At 42.3% G+C, this 17,864-nt stretch overlaps 1 protein-coding gene across 4 annotated transcripts in view; it reads left to right on the top strand.

Annotated features, from left to right (window-relative positions):
* Positions 1-8,548: 8,548 nt before the first annotated feature.
* Positions 8,549-17,864, top strand: part of APBA1 (amyloid beta precursor protein binding family A member 1) — a 237,291-nt gene continuing 227,975 nt past the window's right edge. For all 4 annotated transcript variants that reach the window (XM_005210013.5, XM_005210012.5, XM_059889083.1 and 1 more), the window contains exon 1: positions 8,549-8,640. The gene's annotated coding sequence lies outside the window, so the exon portion shown is untranslated. The remainder of the gene's footprint in view (positions 8,641-17,864) is intronic.

Below are 17,864 nucleotides of genomic sequence, written 5' to 3'. Positions count from 1 at the left end.
TATTCAATTTAGCAGTGCTCGGCTGCATGAATGCTGAAATTAAAGTGTGCTTTCAATCCACAGCAAAACTGACCTAACTTAGAAGCATCTCCACAGTTAGATTTAATAAAAAGGTATGAGATTGAGATGGAAGGCAGAAAAAGGATAAATTGCTTTGAGAAATAAAAGTAGAAAGTGGTTAGTTCTTTTTTTTTTTTTTTTTAATGTTAACTAATGTCCTTTTTAAAGAGTCAGTTTTCTGTTTGACAGAAAAAGTCAGAGACTTTAAGTCCTTTTTTTTTCAGCTTTCAGAAGGTTTGTTCATTAGGGAGATGATCTCAATTATTTTTCTGGAAGCAGACACAATGGTCGGCCCATAGGTGCTTTAAAAATACATGTATTTCTCATCTTGGAGAAACTCACAAGGCTTTGGGTTTATTATAGTATTTTTTTAAATTAGGAAACAAAATTTCTTTTAAGGAAAAAAAAGTCCTACTCATTTAATGACAGACCTGACTTCTAGAGAATTTATTTAATTCCCTAAACACATAGTATCTAGCAAAACAAAGTGATGTTAACAACAAAAAAAAAAAATTTGCCAGGTTCTCCTTTGCACCTCATTTTATCACAGCCAGTACAACCCCTGAAATGATTTGTTTATAGATCTGTCTGCCTTTTTTAAAGTACAAAAGTCCTCAAGGGTAGAGAGATTGTGGTATTTGACTTGGTCTCACAAATGCCTACCACAGTGACTAGCATATGCAGCTTGAGGAATGAAAATGCAGTATTTAGTGACTTTTTGATAGTATAACCTACTGAAAACTGTCAGTATGGCCATAATTGTTAGTTATAGTGTTATTTGTTGTTTAGTCACTCAGTTATGTCTGACTATTTTGTCAATCCTTGGACTGTAGCCTGTCAGTCTCCTCTGTCCTTGAGATTTTCTGGGCAAGATTACTGGAGCGGGTTGCCATTTCCTCCTCCAGGGGATGTTCCTGACCCAGGGATAGAATCCACATCTCCTGCATCTCCTACACTGCAGGCAGATTCTTTACCGCTAAGCCACCAGAGAAGCCCTTATATTGTTAACTACTCATCCTGAATATGAGGGGGAGGAAGGATTGGGAGGGAGAGAGAAGGAGAGAAAACATTACCCCTCTTGGCTGGCAAAGGGCATGAAATTCTGATAAAATTGCTGACACTGGTTTTGTCTACTACAGCTTTAATAGTAGACCAAACTATTCGGGAAGATTCCCTGGAGAAGGAAATGGTAACCCACTCCAGTATTCTTGCCTAGAGAATCCCATGGATGGAGAAGCCTTGTAGGCTACAGTCCACTGGGTCACAAAGAGTCGAACACGACTGAGCAACTTCACCTTCAAAGCCTTACCTGAGCTCTTTATTTTTGAGTCAATAGAGAGACCTACAGCCACATTTTTAGTACCTTATTTTTTCAAATTGTTAAGGCCATGTGAATTCTAATAAAAATAGTAACGAAGGAAAAGGAAATTATTTTAAAGGCAAATCACTTCAATAGTCTTCTTGAACAACCCAACTGTGACTGGAATGAGAGCAAATAAAGCAACCAGCCAACAAATATTTGATGAGTACTTGCTAGATACTTTATTAATATACTAGGTGTTTGGTAGAAGGAACACAAAGGGAATATAACTGACATTTAGTCACTAATCTTTAAGTTTTCAGGAACTAATTGGGGAGGTGATACATCAAACCCAGAACAAAATACCTAACAGAAAATAGGACTAGAACAGTGATTTTTAAATTACACTTTCATGTGTTAGTGTTAGTGTTGAAGCAGCACTGAGGGGATCTCCTGCCTGAAATGAATAATGGTTGCCTATTTCTTAAACTGATAAAAGAAAAGGACTGGTTATCAGAATTTTCTCAATCATTATTAAAATTAGTAAAGTGGCAAAAAGATATAAATCTATAGCAAACACATATTAAGAGAAAATTTTTCTGAAATTGCTGAGCACTTAATTTCCCAACTTCTTATTTTTAAGTAAATACACTCCTGGTTGCAATGTTATATTTTATCTAGAACACATGGTCATATTTTCTTCCAGTAAAATTGTTCCCAGTGTGTATGATGAATTAAATATGTCAATATTTTATGCTGCTCCAACCAGATGACCATAATATTCAGCTGTCTTACTACTGACATAACATGGGAAACAACAAGTGCATAAGCAGGTGTTAAACAGAATGAGCAAACAATTTGATCAATTTTTGTCTACTTATATCCTGACATTTCAAAGACGCGGTAAGGCTCCCAGTGCTTCAAACAAACGCTCAGATAGTAAGGTACATCAATGATAGCAACACAGTCTGAAAACATTTTCTTCAAGTATGTGGTATTTGAAATAAGCCTGAAGGATAAATCAAATTTGGAAAACTGCTTTAGAAATGCAAAGTGACCCAATAGTTATTTTGGGATGTCACTAGGCATCTGGTGGTAATGTTAATTTTTACAACCACATTTTTAGTAACCTTATTTTTTCAAATTGTTAAGGTCATGTGTATAGTGTAAAATTTTTTTAAACTACTACAACACAGAAAGAGGAAAAGAACAGTACTACTCAAGTGGACTACTGCCAACATTTTGATGTACCTTTTTTTTTCTATGCACTTTTCAAAAGTTTTGATCAACTCTCTACCTAATGTTGAATCCTGATTTTTAAAAACTATGATGAGAACATAAGCTTGTATTTCTTCCATATTATTAAAAAAATCTATGGACATAACATTTTTAATGGCTGCATTATATAACACTGTAAAGACATATTCATCTATGTACTAATTCTCTTATTATTGTACAGTTGGGTTAAATTTTCTCATTTTTCTCTAGTACAAGCCTGAGATGAACAAGATAGTTGTTTTCCTTTGCTTCTGTCCATTTCCCCCTCTTTGTAGTAGTATTTAGGTCTTTTTCTATTATTAACCATGTGGTCTGGGGAGAACTGACCCAGCTACGGGGGTGGGAGCCTTGCTGTTAGCCATGGAGGTTGGTTCAGGAATGGGCACATAACCATTTAAATAAGACAATATGATCCCATGACACTTCTCATTCAGAAACTTCATTTTCAGTGGTAGAATTACTATGTGCGGAACCAGAATATCTTCCAGTGCATCAGATACACATAGCTACAGTACAAAATTCTGATAGGAACCATTAAAGGGTACAGTGAATGTGATTCAAGGAAGAGAGAGAGGGAACCTGACCTATTTGAGGAATAGAAAAGACAAGGATCTGGCTGAAACCAGGACAGAATGTATATCTAGAGGAAAAGCTGGTGAAATAAGAATCGATGTGTAAAAGATTCATGGAAGTTTAGGAGATACACATTTCATAATTGTTTATTTTGTCCATATACTTAAAATTCTGTGACAAAAGTAACAAATTGAAAAGGTTGCTAGATTATCTAATGCTAACAAAGCTGAAATCCTCAAGAAAAACCTCACTACCCAAAGGTTGCTGATTATTTGTTCTACACACAGACTCAGCTCATAAGACTTAAACTCAAGGCCTGAGATAGAATGCAATTGATACGGACTTGAAATCCAGGAAAAGAATCTACCATTACCAAAGTAAATGTCGCTTGAGCCTTGCAAGAAAAGCTATGACAAACCTAGACAGCATATTAAACAGCAGAGTCATCACTTTGCCGACAAAGGTCTGTATAATGAAAGCTATGGTTTTTCCAGTAGTCATATACGGATGTGAGAGCTGGACCATAAAGAAGCCTGAGAGCTGAAGAATTGATGCTTTCAAATTGTAGTGCTAGATAAGACTTTTGAGAGCCCTTGAGACTACAAGGAGATCAAACCAGTCAATCCTAAAGGAAATCAACCCTGATATTCATTGGAAGGACTGATGCTGAAGCTGAAGCTCCAATATTTTGGCCACCTGATGGGAAGAGCCGACTCAATGTAAAAACCTGATGTTGCGAAAGGGCAGGAGAAAAGGGGGCAGCAGAGGATGAGGTGGTTGGATGGCATCACCAACTCAATGGGCATGAGTTTGAGCAAACTCTGGGAGATAATGAAGGACAGGGAAGCCTGGTGTGCTGCAGTCCATGGGGTCACAAAGAGTCGGACAGGACTTAGCGAGTGAACAATAACAAAGTATCCAATGAGACATGTCCAGTTTGGGCTGTCCAGAATCATAAAAGAGGATGAAAGACATGGTCACACTCTTTTAAAATGTGAATGAATTTAGTGAATCCTAGAATCTTCAGGTCTTTGCTGATGAAAAGAAACCTAAATGAGTAACAGTTCATGGATCCCTGCCCTCTTACCAGTGACAGACAGTGTTTGTGCCACTAAGATATACTTGCAAGTACAGAGCAGGGTGATGGAGTTTGGGAACATGGAGATCACACTAAAGAAAATTATGAAATTATCTATAAGCCACTGGGAGACAAACTTGGCTTGCTTATATATAGGAGGCTCTAGACTGGCATGCATAGAGACTTCATATCCACATGCAATCCTGGACAAGGCCTAATTTAAACCCAAGTCACTTGGCACAGTTTCTATAGTATTGTACCTGCTACAACGGCTGGCAGGGTGCCAGTGTTTTATATACTGGCTTCTGAAACCTTGAAGTGCAGTTCTGACCCTTGTTAAAATTAGGTGGGTACACATATTTGAAATGCTTATAAGAATACCTATAATAAAATAGAAAATACCAATAAAGCAGGCACAGGAAAACTATAGATAGAATAGAAAAACAAGACCAAAGGAAGAGCTATGACATAGATAAGAATGCCATATGAATTTACCCTTTTCCTACAATGACCTGCAAATTAGGCTTGAGTTTCCTGTCAGCCAAGGCACAAAGAGTAACTTGAGCACTTCGGACAACATTTGTGCTCACCAAAAGAAAACAGGCATTTCTGGTTTTTTGTGGAAGGTTCAGGGGAGGAGAAGGGAGGGAGTTTCTAAGATGTGACTATTAGGTAAGCGGTTAGTTTAGAGGTCTCTAGAAAGTGAAAGAGAGTGAGTCGCTCAGTCGTGTCCAACTCTTTGCGACCCTGTGGACTGTAGCCTACCAGGCTTCTCCGTCCATGGGATTTTCCAGGCAAGAATACTGGAGTAGTTTACCATTTCCTTCTCCAGGGGATCTTCCCGACCCAGGGATCGAACCCGGGTCTCCTGCAGAAAGTGAAGAGGAACTAAAAAGTCTCTTGATGAAAGGAAAGAGGAGAGTGAAAATGTTGGCCTAAAGCTCAACATTCAGAAAACTAAGATCATGGCACCCGGTCCCATCACTTCATGGCAAATAGATGGGGAAACAGTGGAAACAGTGTCAGACTTTATTTTTGGGGGCTCCCAAATCACTGCAGATGGTGACTGCAGCCATGAAATTAAAAGACGCTTACCCCTTGGAAGGAAAGTTATGACCAACCTAGATAGCATATTCAAAAGCAGAGACATTACTTTGCCAACAAAGGTCCATCTAGTCAAGGCTATGGTTTTTCCAGTAGTCATGTATGGATGTGAGAGCTGGACTGTGAAGAAAGCTGACCACCAAAGAATTGATCCTTTTGAACTGTGGTGTTGGAGAAGACTCTTGAGAGTCCCTTGGACTGCAAGGAGGTCCAACCAGTTCATCTTAAAGGAGATCAGTCCTGGGTGTTCATTGGAAGGACTAATGCGAAAGTGGAAACTCCAATACTTTGGCCACCTCATGCGAAGAGTTGACTCACTGGAAAAGACCCTGATGCTGGGAGGGATTGGGGGCAGGAGGAGAAGGGGATGACAGAGGATGAGATGGCTGGATGGCATCACCAATTCAATGGACATGAGTTTGAGTAGACTCCAGGAGTTGGTGATGGACAGGGAGGCCTGGCGTGCTGCGATTCATGGGGTCGCAAAGAGTCGGACACGACTGAGCGACTGAAGTGAACTGAACTGAAGCTGCCATTACAATGATTACTTTCTTTTATATGGCACTTAATACTGTGCAGAGTCATTTCACACACTTTCTTTAATCTGCACAAAAATCCTGTGATGCAAGATTGAGGGAAATATATTACATTATTAAAGCAATAATGTATCTCTTATTCATGAATCAAGGAACTTTGCCTCAATGTAAGCACAACAGAAAAGTAGAAAATAAGCATAACAAACCAAATGACACCAAGTGTATGCACAGAAAAAGCCTCTTACTCAACCTGAAATTCTCACAAGATTAGTTCATTTCTTCCCTAAAACACAGCAGATTAAAAGTAACAAAGTAGGCACTACTACAGAAAGACCACAAAACTAGTATGAATGGAAGCAGAGGCAGTAACTAAAAACAAACAGAAGAACAGTCCGTGTAAAAACTGAAAACCCTAAATATTTACCGAATATACAGGCATGGATGTCGCAACCCTCCATGAAACACTTCTTCACATAGTTCCCTCACCCATTTTTAAGAAACTAAAATGTGATCATAATCACTCACTCCCAACTCTTACAGTCTTGCAGTGAACTTCCAAGGCACACAGAATAAAATCCTTATTCAAAAAAGGCCCCCAAGGTTCTGGCTGCAACTGCCCATCTCTCATTCCTTCTCACTTCAGGCGCACCTGGGTGGGCTTCTGCACATTTCCTTCTGTCTACCTGGAAGTGCCTCTCCTGGGCAAACTGAAAAGTCATTTCCCTGTAGAGCCTTACCCAATCTTGTAGTTCATATTAGGTTTCCTTGTAAACCCTCAGCACCTTTGCATTTGAGAACACATCACAGTTGCCCTTATTCATCTGATTGTTTTAATATCTGTTTCCTCCATTGTTCTATGAGCTCTGGGAGAACAAGGACCTTGTCTGGCATAAATATCCAATAGTTGCTGGGGCAAAAAATGAATATGTAAGATTACAAGATGAATAGATATATCTTCCTAGTATGTGCTGTGCGGTGCCAAGGGGCTTCAGTCTTATCCAACTCTGTGCGGCCTTATGCGCTGCAGCCTCCCTGGTTCCTCTGTCCATAGGATTCTCCAGGCAAGAATACTGGAGTGGGTTGCCATGTCGTTCTTCCGGGGATCTTCCCAACCCAGGGATCGAACCCAGGTCTCCTGCATTGCAGGCGGATTCTTTACCACTTCACCACCAGGGAAGCCCCCTTCCTAGTACATAATATTTCAATTTTACTAAAAGATCTTTTTTGGGGGGCGGGGGAGAAGCTATTTTTTAATTAAAGCGAAAAAGAGATTTATGGAATAGAATGGAAACGTGAATTTTAAAGCTAAAACCAAGACTTTGATAATGCTTTTCTGGAGGCATTCGGCTTAATATGGAAACAGTGTGATAAAAGAAAGAACCCTTTCCCAAGAAATCTGGATAACCAGAGCTTATCTTCATTTTACCAGATAAGAACATATGTATGAAGATGGCTTTGTGCAAAAATCATTTCTTATTATTACTGAGTATTCGGTGAAAAAGGAAATGATTTCACTCATATTACACTGCCAATTACAGGTGAGGCCGGCACTGGAACCCAGGTCTCCTGAGGCCTGTCCATCCCACTGCTTTTCATTAACGCACAGCACCTGCCACCTGGTCCCTGCTGCCAAGGTCCCCGCCTTCCTCCTTCCCAGGCATATCTGGGCTGATACCCTAAGCCAGGCTCAACTACACTCCCGGCATCATAATCCAGAGGCTTTCTTCTCTTCCCGCAGGACTGGGCAGTTCCCCTCAAGGGCTGCACACGCGGTCAGCGCCGCTCCGGTCCGAACCCGAGTGGCTCACTCCCTAGTGGCGAAATCGCAGGCCTGCAGCCGGCTCCAGACATATCAGCAACCCTCTTTTCTTAGGGGGCCTTGTGTGCCTGCCAGGCAGTGCAGTACAGGCATCATTTTAGGGGCTGGAGGAGCGGGAAAGCTCGGCAGTAACTCAGTTAAGGGAATACCCCTCAGGAGCCAACGCGGCGGCCGGGATTTGAGGTCCGGCAGCGCGGCCTGTTTCTGCGCGCAGACATTGGCTGCAGCTGCTGCTGAGGAAACCGGGGACCCTCTGGGCTTCCACCGAAGAGGGTGGAGATCCCTGTCAGTCCCCTCGGGGAAGCAGCCGCATTGCCCACTCCGTGAGGCGACGCGAAAGCCAGAGGGATGTCCCGGGAGCTCCGACGGAACCCGCGCACGCCAGAACGCGCCTGCCAGAGCTGAGGCGCGACAGTCAGCGACAGGCTGTAGAGCCCCTCACGCCCACCAGCCCTTGGGCTGGGGCGCTTCAGAGGCTGCGCGTGGAGGACGCCGCCCGGCTGCTTCGTGCGCGCGCGCCGCGCGTGCGCGCGGGTGGGCGTGGGAGGCAAGGGCGCGCCTAGCTCGAGCCGTGCGCGCGCGCTTCCCCCACCCCGCCCCGGCGCCCTCCCTCGCTAGCCTGCCGGCTCGGCCCTGGCGCGCGTCACGAGGGGCGGGAGGGTGGGGAGAAGGGGGTGGGGCCGCAGGACCGGAGGGGCCTGAGCGGCTGCTGCGAAGCCCCAGCCAGAGCTGGGCGAGGGCGGCTGCGGTCGCTACGGCGGCGGCGGCGGGAGAAGATGGTGGCGCTGGAGGTAGGAGCGGCTGGAGAGGAGCTTTATTCCCAGACTTGGCACCAACGCTGTCGTTAGCGCCGCCTGCTCCTGCGGGCCCGCGGACCCAGCTGTCAGGCAAGGTACCACCTCCAGGGAGGGTTGGGTGAATGGGGGGTCCCGGTGCTGATGCTGCCCCCGACGGGGCCCCCGTCCTCGCCGAAGGGCGCCCCCGGGCGCCTGCAGGGAACAATAGTGCGGATGAGAGGGGACAGCCGGCGACATCCAGGGAGGCAATGCCTAGAGCCATCGAGCTAACGGGGCGGGGGAAGGGGGCGTTGAGGATACGGACGCCTGGTGTCCTGTGCGCGCTGACATGCCGTGCTTTCGGGGCAGCGGTGAGTCTGATGACAGTCATGGCAGGAGTGTGTGTGTGTGTGTGTGTGTGTGTGTGTGTGTAAAAGGTAGAGTCGAAGGGATGGGGGTGGCGGACCGAAGGTGTTGGGGGATGACATTTTCAGGAATCCCCGCTAGGATCCCTCAGCTCTCGGCGGACTCTCCGGGAGAAAGAGTGTGGTGATGACAACGGTGAAGTGAGCAGGATGCACTTGGTGTGTGAGTGTGGAGGGAGGCAGAGGCGTGGGTGCGGATTTGTAAAATCCCATGTGTGTGAATCTATGTGTGTATGTGTGTGTGTGTACTCGTATGACTGCAAACTGCTCTCCAAACCCAGAGATCTGTGGGTGCCCTGACTTGCTGTCACCCGCTGACTGTGGGACAATGTTATTTCTTCCCTGAAACTCTGTTCACAGTCTCTGTTCTGCTCCCGCCTGGGGATGGCCGGCTGTAGGGATTCTCACTTCCCTTCGTTTCCCCTCATTTCCCCTTTTCCTTCACATGTCGCTTGAGATGGGGATGTGAAAGTGTGCATGTGGCTTTGGGCACATGGCAGGGAAACAGTATAATGGTTACCTTTCCTGGGCTTGCTGGCAGTCAGGTTTTGAAGGGAGCTTCCATCCTGTGACACTTCTTTCCTCAGCTCCTAGTCTGTAAGGGTCTTAGATGCCCTGACTCTGCAATTTCTATTGTTTTTCTCTTGTCTGACCTGAAGGAGAAGGGTCTAATGGCCACTGTCCCCACAACTTTGAATGTCAACTAAACCTTCTCGATCCACATTTAAACACTGCAGATCTTATGGTTGAAGAATATGGTCTTTATCTTGGATCTTGTAGAATGAACTCTGAAGGTGTGTATGAGAGATGAGGGGGTAGTATTTTAACAGAAAAAAAAAAATCATTGAGAAACTGGTCCCCCGCCCACCCCTTGGTCAGCATCACAAGCAGGGCGTTTTCCTTAGGAAAAGGGATAGTTTATTTCTAATGCTAGTGGCATCCACTCTTCCAGCTTTCACAATGGCTAGGTGGTACCATGTATTATTGGGGAACTAAAATCCCCCAAGCTTCATAGTGATGGGGTCCCAGGTTAGTGAGTCTGCTTTCCTAGCCAGTGTAGCCTGCAAGTAGAAAATTTGGAGAATGTCAGGCTGGCAATAAGTCACCCAGTGGGAGCCAGGACACGGAATTGCATCCAGGGTCTATAGCTGTTTAATTGTCTCTGCGTGATAAAGATCCGCTTATGTGGGGTTGGGTTGAGAGAGACACGAAGGGAGATATTGTATTCATATGTGCGTCCACTGCAGTTTGACTCCCCAGCTCCTGTTTTTCTCTTGCAGTGTTTATAAGAATGATGCACCTTTACACTTTATATCTTGATACTTATTTATTAAAATGTTGTGGAACTAGATTAACCTGCTTAGAACATATTTGAATCATAACACCTTAAATTCTACTGCATTGCTGTCAGAATCCAAACTGGCTGCCCCAGTCCTCTTGAAAAGCCTATAGCAGTCATAGCTACACAAGTAGGTATACAACATGTTGGCATCAGATGTTTCTTTCTCTTTTAAAAAATTTTTGTTATGTTTTACAGAGGTTGCATTGAAAATAATAGAACCAGGGCTGTCCACATATGCTTTTTGTCTTCCCATTTGTCTTCTCTTAATTAATGATGATCTGTAGACCAGGTTTTCTTGGAGCTGTGAACATTAAAATAAATTTCCTCATGTCCTTCAAGTCAAGCCTTCTAAAATTTTAATGTGAGGTTGTTGGATCGCATCCAAAGTTTTACGATAGATTTATAAAAATGAATTTGGAATCTTAGTCCTTAACTCTCTTATTAGTTCTGCCAATTTCTTTCTGAGAAAAGTACTTTGGAACGTAAAAGGCATTCTAAGAGGTTTTTGCTTTTTTTTTAAAGAAAAGTTTATATGTGCAAGTAAAATCCAGAGATATAAATGTCTTACCATAAAGTTTAAGAATATTAGGAATTATCAAGGTAAATAAACTGTTTAAAGAAAGAATAATTATACAACAGCACAATTGATGACTCAGAAATTAGTGATTTCCTTTCTAACCTGTGATAATTTTTAAAATTCAATGCCTGGCTTTCTAAAGATTGCACTATTAAGGTTAATGATACAGCTTGAATCCTGTAATTCAGTCTGTAAATAGTTGTACCTTTTGCTGTAGCCTGAAGCAAGTCATTTGTTTTGCATGGATGTGTTTTCTTTCTTAAAGGAGCATTAATTCTGTTCTTTTCCACTATAGGGTCACTTAAAGAAGTTTGTTTTTTAGAAGATTTGGGAATAAAAGACATCTGAAAATTGACCTGTGGGGTCAAAAGGAATAAACTGTGGTACCGTGGGCGAGGTTGAACTTACATCCTATAAAGAAAAAGTAATTGTTGTTAAAATTGAGAGACTTTCAACCACTAAAATCCAAGTTAACCCTTTAGGTTACAATCATTAATTTACAAATATTTACTTGTTGCCTACAACATCTTAGGCAGGGTATACCTTTGGATAGAGTTTGAGAAATGTTATGATGGCTGGAGATTTGAAAAATAAGGAGACCTAGATCCTGCCCAGAGGAAGTTCATGGCCAGGAAGGAGAGACAGGTCATGCAAGTAAAAATGGTGGAAAGTGGTGAAGTGCTGAAAAAGCTATATGCCTGTAGAGCTCTAGGAGTTCATGTGATACAACAATGACTTCAGAAGGAAGAAAATCAAGAAAGATTTGGAAGAATGAGCTTTTGAGCTGAGATTTAAATAGGTGGGTTTTGAGCTGGCAGGGAACGAAGGGCATATTTGTGGGAGGAACAGCATAGCAGAGGCCTGGTGGTGGGAAGTGTGTGCCCATTCAGGGAATAGAATGAAAACGAAGTTGCTCAGTTGTGTCCAACTCTTTGTGACCCCATGGATTGTAGCCTACCAGGCTTCTCCGAACGGTGTGCTTAAAATTCTTTCTCAATTAAACTGGGGGGTGGGGGGTAAAAAGAATAGTGTGTGCTGGAGCATAGGAGATGCCCAGAGATGAAGTAAGAGATAAGGAAAAGACAGTCATTCAAGGTTGTGGGGCAACTTTTATGTGGATTTTATTCAGTTACTGCCAGGGAGCCTTGGAAGGTTTTTGAGGATGAAGGTTGACAGAACTATAACTGAGCTTCACAGTGACAATCTTGAATTGTGTTGGATGTAATGAAATAAGGAAAGAACGGCAGTAGGGAGACAAGATAAGCTCTGTTGTTAAATTAAGGGTCAGAGGAAATGAGAGAGTGAGAGTGAAGGGAGAGAGCAAACTCAAGAGACAGGGTACAAGAATAATCTGAACACTGATCAGGGAGATCAAAGGTCATTGTCAGGCTCAGCTGTGAGAATGATTGGGTCATTGTCAAGAAATCCTCCTTCAGAGGAGGATGAGGAAACTTCTTTATAAAGAAGTTTCATTTTGAGCCTGACAGGTTTGTCCAAATGAAGGGACTCCAGTACAGGTATAGGTTTTGGAGAGAGGTTAGAGCGACAAAGAGAGATTTGTAAGTCATTTATTTAGGAGCAGTTTTAATGTCTCAGGGGGGGCTTCCCTGGTGGCTCAGAGGTAAAACGTCTGTCTGCCATGCAGGAGACCCGGGTTCCATCCCTGGTCAGGAAGATCCCATGGAGAAGGAAATGGCAACACACTCCAATATTCTTGCCTGGAGAATCCCATGGACAGAGGAGCCTGGTAGGCTACAGTCCACAGAGTTGGACATGACTGAGCGAGTTGGACATGACTGAGCAACTTCACTCACTCACTTAATGTCTCAGGAATGACTGATAAAGAGAGTGGAGCAAGAAGAGGCAAAGGCTAAGGGTAGGCTCCTTGGAGGACATCTGGGTTGGAGGGGAAAAGAGAAAAAAGAGGTTATGAGCATTAAACAAGGGGCGGTTGGAGGAATGCGGTGGCAGTAGTGTGGTGTCATGGAAGCTGGGGAAGGTGAGGGAGTACCACCCTTCCTACATCACGCCCCAAGCAGGTGGAGGCGCAGGGAAGGAAGAGCCGTTGGGTTTGACTTGGCTTTCCTTGATTATCCTGAGGCAGGTGGAAGTGTACCCACGCTGTGAGGGATTGAATAGGGGAGGGTGATGCATATGGAGAGCAGCGAGGACAGACTTCCTTTTTAATAAGTAGGATGAAGGGGAGAGAGAGAGAGTTTGCTACATCAAAGGTAGGGCATGGTGTAGGGAAAGTAATGTCTTAGTATAGGGACACCTGAATCTACCTTATAAGTGGAGGAGAAGAAACCAGTGAAGGATAGAGATCAAAAGTGTAAGGGAGAGGGTAATGGGAACTAATGGGAGAGGCTAACTAATGGGGATGCTGATGGGAACATAATCTTTAAGATAGGACTGTTCAAGAGAAGGGCTCTTTTGGGACAGAAGCATGGGAAATTTGAGATGAAAAGAAAAGAATTTGGCCATGGTCTTCTAAGTCAAGTCAGAGAGAGCTGGGCAGGGTTGAAGCCATGGGTAGAATAATAAAGACTTAGACCAAGTGTTGTGGGAATGTAGTGGTGAGTTAGTTAGGGGTAAATAAAAGATTATTACCTGACTATGAAGGCCTCCTGTGTTTGGAGAGCATAAATTTGTGGTAGAACCAATTAGTCCTATATAATTAAAGTTTGACAACTGCTTATATAATTTTTGTTATTAAAATTAATAGCATTAAATTTTGTTAAATACAGTAACTCCTCCTTCCCATAAACTCAATGAAAAGAGAAAAATGTTTGCCTTTAAAATTAGCTGAATAAAAGACCCCACCTGAAGTATTTCCTATAAAGATTTTCTCTCAAGGATTGCTGACTTCAGTAAATAATGGAGGAAAATTTAAGTGTTTTTGAAAAGATGAGCTTTCCCTATCTGCAGTGCCAACATATGGCAAAAGAAAAATCAAATATAGCTCTTCTCCCAACACCAATGCCTATTGTAAGTGCTCAGTAAAGTTTTTTTGCATGAATACATGAATAAATTAATTTTTTGGTAAAGATAGGTATAGTATCTAAGATCTAAAATTTCAGGATTTCTTTCTTATTTACATCATGGACATTGAATAAGTTGCATTCCATGGCCTGTTCAAGTTCATGACAGCATTAAAACTTTTATTTATTCATACCTGCTACATACATTGAAGCTTTACAAATTTTTTTTCACGAAATAATTCTGTATGCTTTAGACCCTTAAAGGGGGTCTACAGGGTCATGTGTGATTCCAGACAAATTTATAGAAATCTGACTGTGGTGAGTGTTGATTTTGAGGTTTTAATGTTGAAATCATTTATTCATTCCTTCAACAAATGTTCTCTGAACATCTTCTCTCCACCACTCATTATTGTTGGTGCAAAGGATAGAGCAGGGGCAAGAAGGTCCCTACTACCACCGACCTTTTAGAGGAAGGGATTAAAAAATAAATAAGCACATATATTTCAGGTGGCAGTGAGTGCTATGAAGAAGAAAGCAAGGAAGGAGTAGAGTGTGGAGTGTAGGGGTGGCTGTTACTTTATAGTGGGTGGTCAGGGAATGCCTTGAGCTCAGAGCTTAAAGAGTTGAAAGAGTGAGCCATGCAAGTATTTGGTTGGCCAAAAAGTTCATTTGAGTTTTTCTGACTGATGGGGCAGTAAGACCCAAACAAACTTTTTGACCAACCCAGTATTGGAGGGCAGGACCTTCTAGGTAGTGAATGTCAAAGGGCCTGAGACAGGAACATGCTTGGCATAATCAGGTAAACCTTGCTGGTTTCCTTGCTTCTCCTGGCCATGTAGTGTCACACAGATACATGGAGCTGTCACTTAGGGACCCTGCAATGTGATGCTTTGCCTTTCAGTATTGAATCAGTCACCTGTAAGGCTGTATCACACTACCGTGTTCGGGCTGACCTGTGGGTGAGTCGGTGCTGGGTTTTTAAAAAGAGAATATGTCCTGAATCACACATTTGAGTTAGAAAACTTGGAGAGTAGCTGTGTCTGAGTAGTGCTGAAATACTAGTCAGCTGGAAGTGGTCCCTTTCTTGAAACTGCACATTCACTCTTCTCTGGACTGAACTGTGAAGATGGCCATAGGGTTTCTTTTCTTCTTCCATATTTCATATCTCATTCTTAGGTCTAAGACCTTTGAAACTAGAGCTCTGTTTTGTTCATCTGGGCATAGAAAAACCCTACAACCCGTAGAAAAATTCCTTGCCTTAGTAAGGTATCATCAAATACTCATTGCAAAGAATGGATGAGACATTTCCAGGTATAAAGAATGGGGTTTCTAAAGCTCTTTGACCTTGATCCCTGCAGACAGCTGTTTTTAAAAGAAGACACAAAATTTCCCCTTGGTGCTAAGTAGTTTATGCACTCATGGCCTGAGATGAAGACTTGGGTACAAATAGTCTGTTTGGGAGGTGATCCCAAGAAGCACAAATGAGGAATGGGAAAAAATGAGACAGGGAAGGAAGGAAAACAGGGAAGTAAGAAAAGAGGCAAGTTAGTGAGCAGATTTCCATTGTGGGCAGTGGAGGCGCTAGTCTTTATGATTGTCTACCACCCAGTGGGGAAGGTGGGATTTTATCCCCCATTTAATCCTGGGGGCATCAAGTCCCAAGCACTTTAATGCTGCAAACTTTGTAGGAACTGCAGAAAACCCTTGTGGGTAGTTAAGCAGAGAGGCTGAGAGGGTGGAGGTAGGAAACCAGCAGTGTGTGAGGGGAGCTGTCCAGCAGAGCCACCCGTGAACTCACAGGTGGGCTAAAAGGGCATGCTGCTGTTGCTGCTAAGTCGCTTCAGTCGTGTCCGACTCTGTGCGACCCCATAGATGGCAGCCCACCAGGCTCCTCCATCCCTGGGGTTCTCCAGGCAAGAACACTGGAGTGGGTTGCCATTTCCTTCTCCAATGCATGAAAGTGAAAAGTGAAAGGGAAGTCGCTCAGTCGTGTCCAACTCTTAGTGACCCCATGGACTGCAGCCTACCAGGCTCCTCTGTCCATGGGATTTTCCAGGTGAGAGTACTGGAGTGGGTTGCCATTGTCTTCTCCAAAGGGGGATGGGGGCAGCACAACAACATCTTCTTGTGCACATTGGCACAGGGATAGCACAGGGAATTTTTAATAGTAAGAATTTGTGGGATAGCAGTTACTGTTATTTTATTTTAGGGGTTTTAATATATTGTAGCAGCTTCCTGCTCTTCAAATTTACTCATAAGCCAACTGTTGACAATCCTCAATTATCTGGGATGCACATTACCATGTATGCCCATGTATAAAGTACCCTGGATTATAAGGTAGTACCCAGTTTTCCAGCGAGGTAGTTTTTAGAAGTCTTTACATCAACTTGAATATGCACAATGTAGTGATATAGGTAAAGGATATTTTTTCTATTTAATAAATAATATTTTGTTAAATTTAATTTACTATAAACGTTTATACTATATTTAATAATCTATATTTATTAATTCACTTGCATATATTTTAAATCACCTTATTATAAAAGTAGTCATTTTAAAATATGACATTCTTCTACACTCACATTTTACAAAATCATTTATTCAAATGTTTTACATGCTGCTTTGATCAGCATCTTTTTCATCTGTAAACACCACTTTTGGCATATTCACACCTATCTAACTTGTATGTCATAGAGTACTTTTGAATGTGCATGTGATGCTGTCCTTCCATGGGGCGCCGCCCTTAATTCTAAGCCCTGTATGCCTATTCACACAGTGTAAAGACAGTTGTTTTTTTGCTGTCTTCCTATAGGTATATATTCGTGCCCTCTACAACCCAGCCCTTCTGCATGATTTGTGTAAAGTCATCCAGTACAGGCAATTATGAAGGAGTATTTACTTAAATTGGTGTTAAAATCTTGACTCCCTTCATTCATTCACCTATTCTGTTTCAATCCCATGACCTCTATAGGCATCCCTATCTAGTTTTGATTGCAGTTGTTTCTGGCTGTCTACTCCAAACAGTTCTCAGGTGACCTCTGAAACCTACATCTTTTCATAAAACCTTCAGTCTTACTAAGTAAATTTTTTGACATGGCTTTTCCCTTTAAAATCAGTGGTCATCACATCCATTATTAATTAATTGCTTGATTTTAATTCCTGTTATCTTTGAGATAATAAGCTTTTTGGCATTCAGAAGAGAGTAACTGAGAGAATGGCTCTTAGTAAGGGAGACTTTATATGGAGTTAAACACAAGATGACTTTCTCTTTTCTGAAATCTCACTTTTTGGGGAGATTAGGAATCTCATTTTGTGTATGCCATGTCATCATGGGAGGTTGTTGAGGTGTGGTGATCCTTGCCTAGTAAGTTTCCTCTCCAACCTCCTGCTCTTCTGCTCCATGGTGGATTAATTAGTGTGAAAAATACAGTAATGATTTTGTTTCACTGAGCAGTTGATTAACCGTTGTTCTGAACAATGTGACCATTTACGTTTCTGACTTTTGATAAATTTTGTATCTCATGTTCAATTCCATATTGATTGACAGATACACTTTATTTTCGAGAAGAGGTGTACTTGACAAGATGTGCATAAATCCTTTTTCTTGTAAATGGTAGCATATCTTAAATTCAGAGGAAGAGCTTATCATTGAAAGAGATTCCAATTATCAGCAATAATTACCCTCTTATGTGGCTAGTCAATGAATTAGGATTTTTATACTGGACTTACTATGTGGATCACACTCTATTTCAGTGCCTTTAAACTTGTTTAACCAAGACCTCTCGTGAGAATATAGTTTATATCATAGCCTAACAATATAGATGAGTGTGTTTAAACACACACACACACACAAACATATCACTGAAACAAAAATTTCACTTGACAATACTGGTCCTTTATTATGTGTGAAGCACTTGGATATTTTCTGTTCTTTTCCATTCTATTCTATATGATTGTCAACTCACTAAGCTTATTTCAATTCTAATGGTTCCTGACATGCAGTTGAAGAAACACT

Source organism: Bos taurus, chromosome 8 (assembly GCF_002263795.3).
Source record: "Bos taurus isolate L1 Dominette 01449 registration number 42190680 breed Hereford chromosome 8, ARS-UCD2.0, whole genome shotgun sequence".
In the NCBI taxonomy this organism is placed as follows: Eukaryota; Metazoa; Chordata; class Mammalia; order Artiodactyla; family Bovidae; genus Bos; species Bos taurus.
This window is presented reverse-complemented; position numbering and strand designations above follow the sequence as displayed.